This window comes from Nematolebias whitei, chromosome 8 (assembly GCF_014905685.2).
Source record: "Nematolebias whitei isolate Nwh7 chromosome 8, NemWhi1, whole genome shotgun sequence".
NCBI classification, from domain to species: domain Eukaryota; kingdom Metazoa; phylum Chordata; class Actinopteri; order Cyprinodontiformes; family Rivulidae; genus Nematolebias; species Nematolebias whitei.
The window spans coordinates 12615821-12622137 of record NC_056505.1 but is presented as its reverse complement, the minus strand read 5'-3'; positions in this window follow the sequence as shown (position 1 = coordinate 12622137).

Sequence of the window (6317 nt, the reverse complement as noted above, 5' to 3'; positions counted from 1 at the left end):
TATCATTACATTATGGAAAATAATGACCTTTATCACAATATGCTAATTTTTTTAGAAGGACCTGTAAATCAAATTGTGAGGATTCATGAGGGAGCACCAGAAGACTTGGCTTGGAGAAGATGACCAGAGCTAAACCCTGATTCATACTACACCTTCGTTGGCACAAAGCAGTTTGCTCCTCAGATAATTAATGTTATTAACTTACTTTTTATGTATTTCAGTGCCCTGAGCTGATTTCTGTTGTGACTTGGTGCTATATAAATAAACTGAATTGAACAGAATTAAACTCTAAAATCATTTCCCACCATTCTGTCTGAGAGTCGAAAATAAATTTTTAATAGAACTTGGTTCTCTTTAGAATTGTTACAAATAATTTCTGACTAAAATGGAACTAAAACATGGTTTATCAAACTATAACAACTGTATTTTCCTCAATTTGAAAATGAATACAGATCATGCCATGGAAATCTGTTAGAAAATGCAATAAAGTTTGGTAAATAAACAGATCTGGGTAACACTGAAAAAGAGATAGTATAAATGTCTAAATGAATATTGTGGTGAATTTTTACTTGCTGTTGACAAAATCCCAAAACAGTGAGTATAATCCTTTACCAGAGGGAGAAAAAAGCACTTATATCAAAGTTCATTTTTCTAATTTTCTTAGATGATTTATTTGGATTTCTTTTTCTGGAAACCCTAAATAGAGGCTGCAGCAATAGAGGGCATAAACATGAGTCATGATTTCCTCACATTCACTTCAGCAGCTTGTCAAAGTACTACACATGCCTCTTTAAAAGCAGTACAAATTCTCTGAAGAGTTTTATGTTTTTTAACATCCACTTTCTCTGATAGATCCGTGTTGGTTTGAGCTTAAGCCTTTGAATTGTCAGAACTTTCATATTAACTTTACTCTCTAACCTCAGGTTCCCATGAAGAACGGGGCATCAAGAAGCTGAAACGTGGCGGTGGCCTCAGTTCATCCGAACTCGAAGGAATGAGATCCTACGACCTGCCGTTTGGAATGGACTTCTTCAAACGATATTCAGTTTTCAAGTACATCCCCATCAGCCCTGTGTTCACAGGCTACCACTGGGGGAGGCTAAAAGAAACCAGCAGGAGCAGAATGGGACCAAGGGATGCAGTGAAGGGAGGAGCAGCAGGAGGGGAGGGAAGCACCAGACTTGGGGAGAGTCGGGTATAGCCAACAAACTGGAGAGATTTTAAATGTGGCTGAATTTGGGAGCAAGATATTGTACACTAAGATAAGATGATGGGAGAATGGAGCACAAAAGCTGCGCAGGATTGTGTGAGGAAAATATTTTGCACCAACTCCTCAGTCAGTATGTTTGGTTGGGCTTGTTTTTCCCTCTTGATTCCCCTTGATGCTATTTTGAAGCATGCTATAGTTAGTCACAGCATGCGTTAAACGATGTCACCATGCAGAGGTTAGCTGGCGTGTGGGTTTGTGTGTGTTTACAGTATGCAGCAAGACAGCTTTAATTTACTTCCAGGAGGAGGCAGTTGGACATCAGACAATCAGCTGAAAGTCTGATGATTGACTGACTCGTAACTGCTGCCAACTTGTTTTTCTCAAGACATTTCAGATAAGACCTACTACAAACGCTGTTTGTTATGCAACTACATTTGAGATATACATGCACACACAGACAGCCTCAGTAGAGCTAGCGTAAGCGCTATGATGCACGATACTGGGTCATGCAGACTAGTGGAAGTAGTTTGTCAGGTGCCCTTAGCAATGCAAAGTGATTGTGAGATTTGTTTTTGCACTATCTGCCTCCCGAGTTCAAAACTAGAATGTCGCTTCACAGCTTTCCTCATTTTTCCTTCAGTCCTCAGTTTAGGTGGTATCTCACTGGGCTGCGACTAGCTGAGGAGTTAAACACACGTATGAACAGTTTTTACAAGGGAAGCTCCAAAATGTGCTTCTCAATCTCCTTTGAATTTTAAATGTTCCAAACAATTTGCGCATCTGTTTTTTCTCTCAGAATCGTCAGAGTCGTGGGTGTCTCAAACTCGTCTCCATTTTTGTCATAGGCATCTCAAACCTGTTCCTGGAGCGCAAGAGCTCCCCTCTGATGGAAAACGTGTTCAGTTCTAAAAGCCATGCTGACGAGGAATAATATGTAAAACCTAATGCAAATCTGCCTAACTTCAGATATATGTTGTATTAAAAAGTGTATCCAAAAAAAGGTTTAAAACAACTGGACTTTTATTTTGTAGCTGAAGACGTTTCGCTTCTCATCCGTGAAGCGAAACGTCTTCAGCTACAAAATGAAGTCCAGTTGTTTTGTTTTAAACCTTTTATTAGATTTACCATGTCCTGGATGACTGAGAATCTTCACCAGCATATTCAAGTGTACTCATTCAGGGGTGTCCGATCCTGGTCCTCGAGGGCCTCTATCCTGCATATTTTACTTGTTTTCTTGCTCCAACACACCTGATTTAATGGTTGAGTCTCCATGTTCTGCAGATATGACCCACTCACTCAAATCGGGTGTGTTTTAGCTGAGAAACCTCTAAGCCATGCAAGCAAGTGGCCCTCGAGGACCAGGACTGGACATCTCCGGATTAAATCGTAAATGTGGTGTGCACAGCCTAGACTACAGTTTTAAGCAGTTCACATGAAAATGGGTCATAATTTTTAAAACGCTGGTCATGCAAAATGCAGCTGCATGACTCTCTGGTTACTAAAACGCAGAATTCATTTGGACTGCAACTGAAAATTAGTGTGTTTTCTCGCAGCGTGGAGTCGAGACGGAGTCTCCAACTAGTCTCAGCTCACTGAGATACTACTTTTCCAGCACATCACATCTGCTCATCTCATACTAAACAAACTCATGCCTGTCTTCTTTTACATACAGACTGATTAAGTTTAGAATACTTCCCATAAGTCTTGGCAAAAGGATCGCTAACACGCCAGTTTACATCTCCTCACTGTGTCAGTATTAATGCTCGTTACTGAACGATGAAAACGCGTCGAATCGAGCTTTTGGAAGTGATTCATTGATGTTTGTTTGGCAACACTTGTTGGCTTTACGTGTTGGCTCCTGCTGAATAAGACGAGCTTTTAAAATGTGTCTGACCCAGTGCATTTATAAACTCTATTGTGACGCACACGGTAACAAACGTGGCCTTGTAGAGGAGGCGCTGCTCAGTAGGCTTGAAGTGGTTAAACATTAACAGAAGTTAATTCACTTTGTGCAGTGACTGCACAGATGGCTGATCCTTGGTCTGGGTTTTGTCTCGAGGTCTCTCTTTAGCTCATTCTTAGCAGTAATCTGGTATCCAAACCTTGATGTTTCTGTCGGTGTGTTTTTAACATTTCTGTAGTTAGGATGGTGGTTTTATTCGAGGTAAAATGTCTGTTTTTCCTTCTCTGCATCACAACTGCAGCTGTTTTCACCGAGTTCATCATGCCGATGACTTTCCCCTCACACCTCCCTCATTCACGCTGCTGTAATTAATACCATAGTTGACTGCTGGCATTTGTTCATACTCATGTCTGATGTCTGGCGGCACCTTTTAAACCTGCACCTTATTAGCCAAGGTGTGACTAAAGAGGTGGTAATCTCTCATCTGACCACACTGTGTGCCTCTGCTGCTTTACCTGAAACACAGACAAAAACAAAATGTCCTGCAACTATAAACAGTTGCCTGCTTATAAAAATATTAATGCTATCTGAGATTTTACCAAACCAAAACAACAAAATATCTCTTTTTTATTAGTATTTTACTATCTTGTTACCTAATGGCAAAACTTATAACATAGACATTTGTTGCTACTGATAAACTTCCCTACTTTTCTCCTGTTGAAGTTATTTATTTATTTATAAGGGCTGATTTATTTTATTTTTATTTTGCAACACATTTATACGTCCCACCATGGGACAGCGTTAAATTATATTTATCAGTTTCTATTTTTCTGTCCTGAAAAAACTTGTGTTTTGCTACTTCTCAGCTACGTACTCGGCATGTTTTTAAGAAAATGTTTGGATCTTCTTTTTTTTTTTTTTTTTAAAGAATTACTTCTATTCCATTCCATTTCTGCTGTAGCAAATTGTATTTAAAGAAACATGTAAACACTTTAAATGTCCAACTAAATTATTGGTTCAGATTTCAGTCAGGGCCTTTTTACCGCAACTAATTGCACATAAAATGGTGCCAAGAAAAAAAAGGGGTCCGAGTGGGTAAATGTCGTTAACCTGGACCTTAAAATAGTTTCATTAGTATTGTTTTGTTTACTGATTAGAATACAACGGGTTGTATTTCTCTGTATTTGTGTTGGTTTTAGTATCTGATTAGTATACATTGCTTATTCCGTGACTTGGTAACATCCAACTTATTTTACCTATTTTCTTCCCTTTTATCCAGCAGTGAATTACACCTTACAGAGGCTATTTAGCCCATTAAAGTAAAAATAAAATAAAATTAAGTTGCACAGATCTGGTGGCCTTTTTTCTGCTAGATGTAATAGAGTTGGTCACAGTTTAGTTGAAATATAACATTAATGCAAGTAATGCATTTGTTTTTCATTTTTTTATGCACCAATCACTGCCTGTTTTGAATACTTTCAGAAGAGTAAATTATTATTAAACTTTAGCTTTAAAACTTGCTTTATTTGACCGTACAGAACCGCTGCAGTTCATAACAGATGATTGTCTCAAAGTGTCAATTAAGGGCCTAACATTCCTTGGAAGAATGCATATCGCCCACCACCTTTCATGCCACAGTTTTAAACAAACAAAAAAAAAATCTAATGCTGAGACATTTTAGTCAAACCTTGAAAATAACTTCTCAATCTCATCCCAAATATTAGCTTTTTATTTGTACAATACACTTTTAAAGTCATTTTCCTGGAGTCTAAGCTTGATTAGTGCAGCCCTCTTGAGTTAAAGTTAACCAGTTGTAGACACGCAGCCGTTTCATTAGTTTCATTACAGTCCCTTCAGTGGTTCATGGCATATTTTGCTAACAAGCAGTTGACTCCAACAGTAAATGTCACCGTTTTAAGCGAGTATATTTCACGTCGGCTACTACCACACCAAACTTTAGCTCGATATCTGTAAAATTAGCTGAGTTGTAGCAATTGGTTTTATCGGTCGAAGACGTTTCGGTGTAGACGAACAGACACGGCTAAAAACATTGCTCCGCCTTCAGCAGCAAATAAATGTTAACTGTTGTCGTTTGATTCCACAGATTCTTCAGACGCGTCTGAAATCTGAGTTAAAAATCGCAGCGATGGGGATGAATGTTATCAAACTCTTCACACTGATTGGTGGAAACGTTCACGACTCATTAAGCTCCAGCGGGCTGGAGTTTAAACAGATTCAACCTAATTAACCGATCAGATTGTTGATGTCTCAGTTGGTTTGGGCTCAAATATTTAAATACCAGCAAAGAAAAAACACGTGTGTGTGTCTGAAAGTTCTAGTTCATGTGACTGGATCTGTGCAAATGTTGAATTTTAACTTTAGTCTCGTGAAGTCAAATAAAACGATGGTGCTGGATAAGACGGAAGAAACGTTCAGGTGCTGAAGTCTGAATAAGATGGAGGTTGTAGACTTGAAGCCTCACCAGCCTTTTCCAACGATTTAAACACAAACACATCACTGGTGATGTTTTCAGCTCGGGAGCTGCCGCTTCTGACGTTTTTGCCCACACTGCAGCAGCAGCAGCTTCCAGTGGTGAAGCAGAAGTCAGAGCAGCCGTCTTCTGAGAGTTTATTTTTCTTTTCGTGACAACCTGCGCCACTATGTGACCCTGTTTTCTGTCGTGAGCTCCCCCCTCACATTACACGCACTGCCCCGCCCGCCTCGGCCCTGCAATGGTCATGTTCTGTCATATTTGATGTTCCTGGTTATCCCCTGGGATTTTATTTAGCCTTCATGTTTGTGGATGCAGGAGGAAGACGCCTGCTGGTCACCTTCCTCTAAGAGCCTGCTGTTTACTGGCAGCTGAGTGAACTTGCCTTATCACAGAACGTCAAGATGAACAGGAGACATCTTTGTGCCTAGAAGCAGCTTCCTGTTGATGTGAACTCCTAACTCTCAACCTGTTTTATGTGTTGTTACAAAAGTAACCCAGTTACAGTAAAATCTAATGGTTTTTCCTGACGTTGTAGGTCAGTTTAACCGTTTGATGGCTCTTAAGACGGTGTCCACAAGGTGTGTAACACAGCATCAATCCCTTTCAGTTATTTTGAGGGGGGGACTCTACCTGAAGGTCATACTTCTCTGTAAAGTGTTTTTACGTTTTTTTTATATATACATGTGTTTAGGTTTTACGAGCATATATTT